Source organism: Triticum dicoccoides, chromosome 4A (assembly GCF_002162155.2).
Source record: "Triticum dicoccoides isolate Atlit2015 ecotype Zavitan chromosome 4A, WEW_v2.0, whole genome shotgun sequence".
In the NCBI taxonomy this organism is placed as follows: Eukaryota; Viridiplantae; Streptophyta; class Magnoliopsida; order Poales; family Poaceae; genus Triticum; species Triticum dicoccoides.
The window spans coordinates 560,098,743-560,111,446 of NC_041386.1; positions in this window are offsets into that span (position 1 = coordinate 560,098,743).

The window sequence follows — 12,704 nt, forward strand, 5'->3', positions numbered from 1 at the left end:
AGAAGTGATCCTAGAACAACCTACGTCAAACATTACTCCAACACCGTGTTCACTTCTCGGACTCTGCCGAGAAGAGACCATCACGGTTACACACGCGGTTGGTGCATTTTAATTAAGTTAAGTTTCAGGTTATCTACAACCGGACATTAACAAATTCCCATCTGCCCATAACCGCGGGCACGACTTTCGAAAGTTCAAATCCCTGCAGGGGAGTCCCAACTTAGCCCATCACAAGCTCTTACGGTCAATGAAGGATATTCCTTCTCCCAAGACAATCTGATCAGACTTGGCATCCCGGTTACAAGACATTCTCGACAATGGTAAAACAAGTCCAGCAACACCACCCGAATGTGCCGGCAAATCCCGATAGGACCTGCACATATCTCGTTCTCAGGGCACACTCAGATTGTCCAAACTTCTGGTAGGCCAGCCCAGAGTTGCCCCTGGTGGCCACCGGCGGCTGACAAGGTGGACCAACACTCAGAGGAGCACTGGCCCGGGGGGTTTAATAAAGATGACCCTTGGGCTCCGGAAACCCAAGGGAAAAGAGGCTAGGTGGCAAATGGTAAAACCAAGGTTGGGCATTGCTGGAGGAGTTTTATTCAAGGCGAACTATCAAGGGGTTCCCATTATAACCCAACCGTGTAAGGAACGCAAAATCCGGGAACATAACACCGATATGACGGAAACTAGGGCGGCAAGAGTGGAAAAAACACCAGGCATAAGGCCGAGCCTTCCACCCTCTACCAAGTATATAGGTGCATTAAGATAAACAAGATAATATTGTGATATCCCAACAATAAACATGTTCCAACAAGGAAAGATCTCCAAACTTCACCTACAACTAGCAACGCTATAAGAGGGGCTGAGCAAAGCGGTAACATAGCCAAACAATGGTTTGCTAGGACATGGTGGGTTAGAGGTTTGACTTGGTAATATGGGAGGCATGATAAGCAAGTGGTAGGTATCGTAGCATAGGCATAACAAAAGAGCGAGCATCTAGCAAGCAAAGATAGGAGTGATTTCGAGGGTATGGTCATCTTGCCTGCAAAGTACTCAGAGTTGCCTTGATCCTCATAAGTGAACTCAACGGGCTCCTAGTTCATGAACTCGTCTTATGGCTCTACCCAAACAAGAACAACAAGCAAAAGGAGCACAATCAACCACGTGCAATGCTCAAGCAATATGATGCAAACATGGTATGATATGCAGGATGCGGTATGTGATGCATATGCAAGATTTGCAAAGGAATGATTGAACCTGGCCTCAACTTGGAAATCCAAGAGTGCCACTGGAAAGGTGAGATGATTTTGGTCGAAATTGATATAAAGATCACCGGAATCGGATGCACGGTTTGGAAATGGCAAGCAAAACAAATATGGCACCGGTCTGCGATAAACAGCAAGTAGCCATCTAAATGCATCAAAATAAATATGCTACAGCACTCAAACATGACAACAAAATACATAGCAGGGATCCACTCATGAAGCTTGACAAAATATGAACACTGAGCTACGGCTAATTCATCCATTAACAGGTTCAAACAAGCATGGCAAAAGTGCAAAAGATTACTGGTTTCAGACTTAGTGAAATTAACACAAGTCTGGAATTTATCATCAAGAAGCAATATTTAGAGCATGAAAACTACATGCTACAGGAACATATCATGGCAAGATAAGGAATGGCATGAAGCTACTCTAAGCACATAACAAAAGTCCCTTAGTGACCTTGAGCCGAAAGGGATCAGAAAATACAATTGCAAGCATGTGAACATAGCAAAAACGTAAACAGATTCGGACTTAGTGAAGAACTGGAGCATGTAAACAGATTAACAAGTGGGCATGTTTACGAGCTCGATGCACTCACTACAGAGCATGGCATGACAAACTAAGCATACACCCATCAAGAAGACATGGCATAGGAGCTAGACATGGCAAGAACAACAACATAGCATGCACAGATCAATAGCAACCTCCTCGGCAAAATAGCTAAACATGTCAACAATCTGCCAGGGACATTTTATAGCAAAAGTAGAGCTCGATTGACTCAAGCTAGGGTGCTCCATAATTGCAAACAAAGACATGGATGGATAGAGCACCACACTATTAACAAAATGTCCTTACTGATCATCCTCGAAAGAGGCATGGATCACTAGGAAACAACATGAACATATGGCATAAAAACAATATCAGGACAAGGACTTAGTGAAATTCTAAGTCCCTGAAATCAGCATCAACGAGTAAGCTACTTTGCATGCTTGTGCTAGTCACCACAAAGATCACAAAAATACATGGCAAGCACCTCTGTAAAGATAACATGGCATTCATCAAAACACATGTAGAGCTCAGGATCATAGCATGCACACATTAATCATGGCAAAAATGACAAAAGGCCGTTTGCTGAAACAGATCTGACAAATTCATCACATAGCCCTCTTCCAACAGCATTTCGGGCATCAAGATGAGCTCAAATGAAAATGATGCAATGAGATGAAATGATGTACTCGTCGAGACGAACATTTTGATATGCTACACGCACGAATCGGAGCTACGGACAAAGAGTTATGGCATGACGAAGATTGCAAAAAATTAGGGTTTCAAGAGGAAAAAGTCAACCGAGTGGATTTTGGATCTCAGATCCAGATCGGCGGCGCGGACGCCGAGGTTTGTTGGAGATCGAAGACTCGCCGGAGATGGGGTTGCCGGAGCGATACTTTCCGGAGAGGGGAGGTAAGGACGCGGGCTCCGGGCCGCGCGGTGGCCGGAGCTTGAGGTCGCGGCTTGCCAGAGCTAGGCGGAGGTCGCCGGACTGTGGCAGCGGTGGCCGGCGAAGGCGGCTCGGCGCGCGGGGTCGCCGTGGGAAAGGGAGATGATGGCGCGGGCGACGGGAGGAGACGGGCCGGGGAGGGCCCGGAGCGGGTCGGCGGGCCGCGCGGCGGGGGAAGAGCCGGCGGGACACATGGCGGGACGCCACTGGTGCAGAACGGCGGCGTGGTCAGGTCGGACACATCCGGCGCCGGCAGATGTTGTCCGGCGTGCGGTGGGAGAAGGGGGCTAGGGTTAGGGTAGGAAAGATCCGAAAATTTCGGGGAGGGTCCCTTTTTATAGATAGGAGGAGCTAGGAGGCTCCAAATGAGGAGCGGTTTTCGGCCACGCGATCATGATCGAACGCTCTAGGAGATGGAGGGGTTTTTGGTGGGTTTTGGGCCACTTTGAAAGGGTGTTGGGCTGCAACACACACGAGGCCTTTTCGGTCCCTCGGTTAACCGTTGGAGTATCAAACGAAGTCCAAATGGCACGAAACTTGACAGGCGGTCTTCCGGTAGTAAACCAAGGCCAGATGACAAGTCTCGGTCCAATCCGAAATCGTTTAACCCCCACACATGAAAATAGGTAGAAAGGACCACCGAAGGACATAGGAGCGCCAGAATGCAAAACGGACAACGGGGAAAAAGCTCGGATGCATGAGACGAACACGTATGCAAATGCAATGCACATGATGACATGATATGAGATGCATGACAAAGACAAAACACACGGAGACAAAAACCCGACAACGAGGAAATAAAATAACTTAGGCCAGAAACGGCATGAGTTGGAGTATGGATAAGGTAAATTACATCCGGGGTGTTACAACACTCCACCACTACGAAACGATCTCGTCCCGAGATCTAGGACTGGAAAAACTCCGGGTACTCAGAACGGAGGTGATCCTCATGTTCCCAGGTGGCTTCATGGTAGGAATGATGTGACCACTTGACTTTGAGGAATTTGATTGACTTGATGCGAGTCTTGCGCTTGGTTTCTTCAAGGATAGCAACGGGGTGCTCATGATAAGAGAGGTCTTCTTGGAGATCAATGTCTTCGAAGTTGACAGTGCGGTCAGGGGTCTTGAAGCACTTGCCGAGTTGAGACACGTGAAACACGTCGTGCACATTTGCAAAGTTGGAGGGAAGCTCAAGTTGATAGGCGAGATCGCCTCTCTTGCTGACGATCTTGAAGGGACCCACGTATCTAGGGTCAAGCTTCCCTTTGATACCGAAGCAACGAGTACCTTTCATTGGAGAGACGCGGAGGTAAACATGATCTCTGATCTCGAAAGCCAAATCACGATGCTTACTATCATAGTAGCTCTTCTGGCGCGATTGCGCTACTTTGAGGTTATCACGAGTGACTTTGCACATCTCTTCTGCCTCTGTGATCAAGTCATTTCCAAGAAGTTGACGTTCACCAATCTCTGACCAGCTAAGAGGAGTATGGCACTTCCTGCCATAGAGAATTTCAAATGGGGCCTTGCCCGAACTCGCTTGGAAGCTGTTGTTGTAGGAGAACTCGGCATATGGAAGACAATCCTCCCACTTCATACCGAAAGAGATAACACAAGCCCTGAGCATATCTTCAAGAATCTGATTGACACGCTCGACTTGGCCACTAGTTTGGGGATGAAAAGTTGTGCTAAAACAGATGTTGGTGCCCATGGCCTTCTGAAAAGAATCCCAAAACTTTGAGGTGAAGATTCTGCCACGATCTGAAGAAATCAACTACGTAATGCCATGCAGAGAGACAATCCGGGAGGTATATTGCTCTGCCAATTGAGCTGCTGTGATAGACTCCTTGATAGGAAGGAAATGAGCCACTTTAGTGAGTTTGTCGATGACAACGAAGATAGCATCATTGCCACACTTGGACTTTGGAAATCCAGTCACGAAGTCCATCTCAATGTGGTCAAACTTCCATTCTGGAATGGCAAGAGGTTGGAGGAGACCAGCTGGTCGTTGGTATTCTGCCTTCACTCTTCTACAGACATCACATTCATTCACGAACTGAGCAATCTCACGCTTCATTCGAGTCCACCAATACGACTGCTTGAGGTCATGGTACATCTTTGTACTTCCAGGGTGAATAGAGAGGAGTGAATTGTGAGCCTTGTTCATATTGACTTTACGAAGGTCACCTTTAGGCAAAACAATGTGATCCTCGAAGAATAGAGTATCCTTGTCATCAAGACGATAACACTTGTACTTGGGTTGACTCTTGGCAATCCCAATCTTCACCATCTTCACCATAGCATCAAGAAGTTGAGCCTTGCAAATCTGATCTTCCAAAGTAGGAGAGACTTGGAGGTTGGCGAGGAAACCTTGAGGAACAACTTGCAGATTGAGTTTGCGGAAAGCTTCACAAAGCTCGGGTTGGTAAGGCTTAAGAATCAAACTGTTGCAGTAAGCCTTCCTGCTCAATGCGTCAGCAATTACATTTGCCTTGCCTGGAGTATATTCGATGCTCGGATTATACTCTTGAATCATTTCGACCCAACGAGTCTGCCTGAGGTTGAGATTAGGCTGAGTGAAGATGTACTTGAGACTCTTGTGGTCAGTGAAGATGTCCACTTTTCTTCCCAATAAGAGATGTCTCCAAGTCAAAAGAGCATGGACAACTGCCGCCAACTCGAGGTCATGAGTGGGGTAGTTCTTTTCATTGGGCTTCAACTGGCGAGAAGTATAGGCCACAGCTTTCTTCTCTTGCATCAACACTGCACCATGACCTTGAAGGGAAGCATCACAGAAGACCTCGAATGGTTTGGATTCATCAGGAGGAGTCAGAACTGGAGCAGTGACTAACTTCTCTTTCAGGGTGTTGAAAGCGATATCACATTCAGGAGACCAAACGTACTTCACGTGCTTCTAGAGAAGGTTGGAAAGAGGATTCGCGTTCTTTGAAAAGTTCTCAATGAACCTTCGACAATAGCTTGCGAGACCAAGGAAGTTGCGGAGTTGCTTCACGTTCTGAGGTGGTTCCCAATTCAAAATTGCCGACACCTTCTCAGGATTCATAGCAATGCCCTTGGCAGAGATGATATGCCCAAGGTAGAGAACCTCATCGAGCCAAAACTCGCACTTTGAAAACTTGGCGTAGAACTGATGTTCTCTGAGCTTATCCAAAACCAAACGCAAGTGCTTGGCATGATCCTCCTTGTTCTTGGAAAAGACCAAAATGTCATCGAGGTAGACCAAGACGAAGTCATTTGTGTAGGGGTTGAAGATGAAGTTCATCATGCGAGAGAATGTCGGAGGAGCGTTGACGAGGCCGAAAGACATGACAGTGTATTCATATGAACCATAGCTTGTTCTGAACGCTGTCTTGGGGATATCTTGTTCACGAATTCGAATCTGGTGATAGCCCATACGAAAATCAAGCTTGGAGAATACTTGAGCACCTTTGAGTTGTTCAAACACCTCATTGATATTGGGAAGTGGGTACTTGTTCTTTATAGTCTTCTTGTTCAATGGACGGTAGTCGACACAAAGTCGGTCCGTTCCATCCTTCTTCTTCACAAAAAGAACTCCACAACCCCACGGAGAAGAACTAGGTCGGATGAGACCCATACGCTCTTGCTCATCGAGTTGCTTCTTCAACTCCTTCAACTCTTTAGGTCCAAGTTTGTAAGGACGTTTGCAAACAGGTTCCGTGCCAGGCTCAAGATCGATGACAAATTCAACTTGCCAGTGCAGAGGCATTCCTGGAAGCTCTTCTGGAAAGACGTCTTGATATTCGCAAACGACTGGAATTTGAGAGATGGCATCCAGCTCATCCTTCTCATTGAGAGAAAACAGACGGATGGTATTATCCCGAGCGGCAAAGACGATTACATCCTCAGACGAATGAGTCAATTGAATCTGCCTGGCGGCACAATCAAGCTGAGCCTTGTGCTTAGAAAGCCAATCCATTCCAAGAATAAGATCAATATCCGATTTACCAAGGACCATTGGAGAAGCCAGAAACTTGAAATCGCCCATCATGATAGAAATATCCGGAACCTCGTAGTTTGCGAGCAAGCATTTACCCGGTGAGACAACTGCTAATGGTTTATGCAAAACTTGAGAAGACAACTCATGCTTAGATGCAAAAGGTCTCGAGATGAAACAATGCGATGCACTAGTGTCAAAAAGAACTTTTGCAGGAACATCGTTAACAGGAAGGTTACCCATGATGACATCTGACGAGTCCTCTGCCTGAGCTGCATTCATCAAGTTAACCTTGGCGTGCTTGGGGTTATGCTTGACCACAGCTGTACTTGACGATCTCACAGGAGGAGGAGGAGGAGGAGGAGGAGGAGGAGGAAGATGCCTCTGATTGAAGCATTTGTTGGCATAGTGACCCTTTTGTTGGCACTTGTTGCACGTGACCTCCGAGAGCGGACGGTGATACGGAGCACTTGATCTTGGAGCTTGAGACGAAGTCTTGTTCTGAAATGAAATGATGAGACGAAGTCTTGATCAAGATGAGCTCAAATGAAAATGATGCAATGAGATGAAATGATGTACTCATCGAGACGAACATTTTGATATGCTACACACACGAATCGGAGCTATGGATGCAGAGTTATGGCATGACGAAGATTGCAAAAAATTAGGGTTTCGGGAGGAAAAAGTCAACCGAGTGGATTTTTTATCTGAGATCCAGATCGGCGGTGCGGACACCGAGGTTCGTCGGAGTTCGAAGACACGCCGGAGATGGGGGTTGCCGGAGCGGTACTTGCCGGAGAGGGGTGGTGAGGACGCGGGCTCCGGGCCGCGCGATGGCCGGAGCTTGAGGGCACGGCGGCCAGGGCTTGAGGGCGCGGCTCACCGGAGCTAGGCGGAGGTCGCCGGACTGCGGCGGCAGTGGCCGGCGAAGGCGTCTCGGTGCGCGGGGTCGCCGCGGGCAAGGGAGATGATGGTGCGGGCGGCGGGAGGAGACGGGCCGGGGAGGGCCCGGAGCGGGTCGGCGGGCCGCGCGGCGGGGGAAGAGCTGGCGGGACATGTGGTGGGACACCACTGGTGCGGAACGGCGGCACGGTCAGGTCGGACACGTCCGGCGCTGGCGGACATTGTCCGGCGTGCGGTGGGAGAAGGGGGCTAGGGTTAGGGTAGGAAAGATCCGAAAATTTCGGGGAGGATCCCTTTTTATAGATAGGAGGAGCTAGGAGGCTCCAAATGAGGAGCGGTTTTCGGCCACGCGATCATGATCGAACGCTCTAGGAGATGGAGGGGTTTTTGGTGGGTTTTGGGCCACTTTGGAAGGGTGTTGGGCTGCAACACACACAAGGCCTTTTCGGTCCCTCGGTTAACCGTTGGAGTATCAAACGAAGTCCAAATGGCACGAAACTTGATAGGCGGTCTACCGGTAGTAAACCAAGGCCGCATGACAAGTATCGGTCCATCTGAAAATGTTTAACCCCCACACACGAAAAGAGGTAGAAAGGACCATCGGAGGACATAGGAGCGCCGTAATGCAAAACGGACAACGGGGAAAAGCTCGGATGCATGAGACGAACACGTATGCAAATGCAATGCATATGATGACATGATATGAGATGCATGACAAAGACAAAACACACGGAGACAAAAACCCTACAATGAGGAAATAAAATAACTTAGGCCGGAAACGGCAAGAGTTGGAGTACAGATAAGGTAAATTACATCCGGGGTGTTACACATCCATATTGCGAGCAGAACCAAATTCTCGTGCATGCGGAAGCGCGAAGATGGGACTTTTCTTTTTTGATGAGGATAACCATGTATTCCTTAACTAGAGAATGTTGTGTCTCCCACGCACGCGCCAATATCCATCTAAACCAGCTACGACACATTTTTTATCTGTTTGCATAGGTCCCACCTATTAGGAAGGATGGGCAGGTAGACGAACAGGTACAACTCCTCGCATAGCCTTTTCGTTTAATCTACCTGGTCGTCTAATCAACTGCCTGCACGCCACTTCTCCCATTTACTTCTCCATCGGGAACTGATTTTCCTCGGCTTCTTCACCTCCCATTCGTCTTCATTTGCATCCAAACCCCATCACGTTCACATTGTTTTAACCTCTATAAATAATCATCTACTACTTCAGTTAGACTAGCCATCTAATCCTAATTCTCCAAACCATAGCCCTCCGTTCTAGCGGTTCCAAATGGCAAAAGAGATCGAGATGCAGGTTTTTAGCGTCCAACATGTCCTCGTCGAAGGCTCGTTGAGCATAGTTGCCACCGTCACCGTCCACCCAAGGGTTGTTCGGAAGTGGATCAACAATGTATCCAACTCCCTCGAAAAGGTAGAGACGAGGTTCATTGGTCTCGACGCAGAGTACATGGAGCGTGCCACTGGGAAGATCCAACACGCCACCGTCCTTCAGCTGTGCCTCGAAGATGAGGTTTTGGTGTACCACATCATACACGCGCCTCCATACCAGGGGAGCTTCACGATTTCTTGTCTCGGGAGGACATATACTTTTGTGGGGTAGCCATCGAAGGGGACAAACAGAAGCTGGAGCCGTACAACCTTGATTTGAAAAGCATCACTGACCTATAAACCAGAATCAAAATTCCTGTAGAAGATTGTGATAAACAGCCACCATCCCTATTCGACATAGCAAATTTTGTGCTCGGTACAAATCTTCAGAAGGGTGATGAGACGGTGGCATTAAGGTCGTCTGGATGGGAGAATTATCCCTTGACGTACGAGCAGATAAAATATGCTGCCCTTGATGCCTGTGTGAGTTTTGAGATAGCTGCAAAGTCCAAAGAGCTTGTTGTGAAGCCGTCTCCCACAGAAAATGAGAACAAGAAGAAGAAGAAGAAGATAAGGCTGCACCAGCAGCAGGGCATTATGGATGGATGAACTATTTCCTCTCTTGTACAAAAAATTATCCCCTCTCGGTGTATATTGATATAGATGGACTATTTCGATGGTGTGCATGTCTTTGGAACAAGTACTAGTAGCATGGGTCCGCTTGACTGTAAGGAACTATTTATCCGCCTAGCTTTCTCTACTACTCCTTCCAGTGATCGATATGCAATGCATGTGTCCGTAGACATGATAGCTTGTCCATGGAAGTTCAACTACGGCGACCATGACGTTTCATCCACTTCCACTCGCGATTCCCACGACGCCGCTCCAACCCACGGCACCACGTCCCCCGACGTGCGCCTCACCCCTCTCGGCCGCACCGCCCCTCTGCCTTTGTGTGCATGACATGTGGGCCACCTTAAATGCGGCGAGCATCAAGTTTCTACCACAGCCACACGCGATTCCCATGATGCCGCACGAACCCATGACACCACACGTCCCCCAACCTGTGGCTCACCCCTCTCAGCCCCACTGCCCCTTTGCCTTCGGGAGCATTACATGTGGACTAGCCACCTATCGGATCCACATGTTATTGACTCAAAGGCAGGTGTAGTAAGGCGCTGAAGCTTAGTCCCAAGGGCCCTGAGAGGGAAATGTAACTCCTGCGCCAGGCTGGTGCTATCACTGCACGAACTCGTGCCAAACTCGAGATTTTTTTTCTTTACTATACATGCACGCAGCGATTTAATGGACATTGTAATCTCAACATGTGATGGGGAGCTCTAAATTTGAATTTGAAACTTATAAAACAAAAAGATTCAAAAAAATAAACTAGGAGAGAGGGAGTATATCGTATGATGTGTCCCATACGAAACAAGTCCCCTGGTTTGTCACCGCGAAGATGCGGTTAGAAAGGAGCACAGCATCTTCGTACTCGTATGGCAACAAATCGGTCGCAGACAGCATGGTCCACCTTTGACCGCCATGTCCAAGGTTCTTGCTATCTTATTCAATCTCACTGTGATTCTATCGTACCAATTCATGTGGTGGCCCGTTGCATGGCTGATCCCAATGTTGGACAAATGTTCTACGGGAATGGTGTCACCGTTGTAAATGTTGTGCAAATTGATGTTGGTACCCTCCCGTGCATATGCAAACCAATCTCCACTCACACCGAGCCTAACCTGTGAAACAGTGGGCAGGGGGAGAATTAGGAAATGGACATGGAATTAGTCTTTAGAATGCATTTACTACGTGATCAAACTCATCTTACCTGCTCATCGGAGGAAATCCGAGTGCCCCTCAATGTCGGCATCTCAAGGGGCGTCAACTTGCAACTACGACCACGCCGCGGTGGAGAGACCCCCAAGGAAACATCCTCGTGATTTCCATGGAACATCAAGATGCATTTGTATGCGTAGTTTATCTTGTGAGAGAAAAGGATGAACGAGGGAAGGCCTCTAGAGATAGAGATAGACACTACTACTACCAATGTGCTGGCCCGTGCATTGCAATGGATCCAAAGTAGTAGAATAATACTTGTTCATGTGCTTGAGATATAAACACTCTTATTTTGATATACATGTGTCAGCAGAGATGACAGCTTGTCCATGGAAGTTGAACCACGACGACCATCACGTTTCTTGTTTGTACCACTGCCACACCCATACGCGATTCCCATGGCAAAGTTAGTCATGAATGAAGTTCAACCATGGAGTCTTCTAGATTCTACGGGGCTGCTTGGTTCTAGGACTAGCATTGCCACACTTTGCCACACATTTTTGTCAAACTTGCCTAATGTTAGTTCATCAAAATGAGAGCCACAAGTTGGCAAGCCTAAGGGAATCTTGCCACACTTTTTGAGTGTATGCCATGTGGGGCCCAAGTGTGGCTTGAACAAAACACTCACCTAAGTTGGTCAAACTTTCCTAACCTTAGTTGTGGAAATCTTTGGCTAATTTAGTCACAAACCAAACAACCCCTACATGTGGCAGAATCTGGTGGATTGTAGATGATATCCAACGGCCAGTAGTGCTCGGATTTGCCATCTTTGTATCGTCGGATTGGCTTCATCCAAAGACCAACTTTCAAAGTTATTCACACACTATGTAGGGGGTATAGATATAGATGTGCCGGCCCGTTGCGATGGATCCAAAGTATATCTATTTAGTGGAGTGCACTCTAGACACATTATCTATTTATTTTTCTCTAACCTTTCGTAGCCATGCAACCAAGCCACATAAGCTTCATGGGTGCCCCCCCCCACATCATATTATTCATACTACATTGACTGTAAAAAAAAGATAAAACACCCAAAACAAGATCTTCCCATTTTTTGTTCCTACGATGCTATGTCGTGCACGTACCTACTAGTTGTATAGTGGTAGTACTAGTTGTATAGTACTCCCTCTGTAAACTAATATAAGAGTGTTTAGATCACTCTTTTAGTGATCTAAACGCTCTTATATTTCTTTACGGAGGGAGTACAAACTTGGTGCTAGTAGGAGTAGAGTAGTACGGAATGATCCTACTCTATCAACGAGCCCCATCTGACACCAAATTTCTTAACTTCTGTGCTACAGCTAGATCTTCCCCACGTTTCTGTTTTCCAACCCAGCGGCGTGCAGGGTGCGGTTTGCCAATGGTCGGTTTGCTCAACGGCAGCCCACACGAAAGTGAAATGCTAGGCAACACGCCTTCCCTAAGCTATGTGTCGTGCCGGACGGGCCGTGGAGTACTCCCGATTCCTGGGCGTGTGGGGGGGGGGGGAGTGCGACGCGAACGCAACATGCCTTACCCTTTTACTAGCAATGTGCCCGAGCATTGCGACGGATCCAAAGTAGTAGAATTGTAGTACTTGTTCACAAACTTGAAAGAAATCACTCTTGTTTTGATATACTCCTAATATATTACGCCCTCCGTTCCTAAATATTTGTCTTTTTAGAGATTCAAATGGACTATCACATCCGGATTATATAGACATATTTTGAAGTGTAGATTCACTCATTTTGCTCCGTATGTAGTCACTTATTGAAATCTCTAGAAAGACAAATATTTAGGAATGGAGGGAGTACTTTTCACTCAAAATATATTTCTCAGGCTG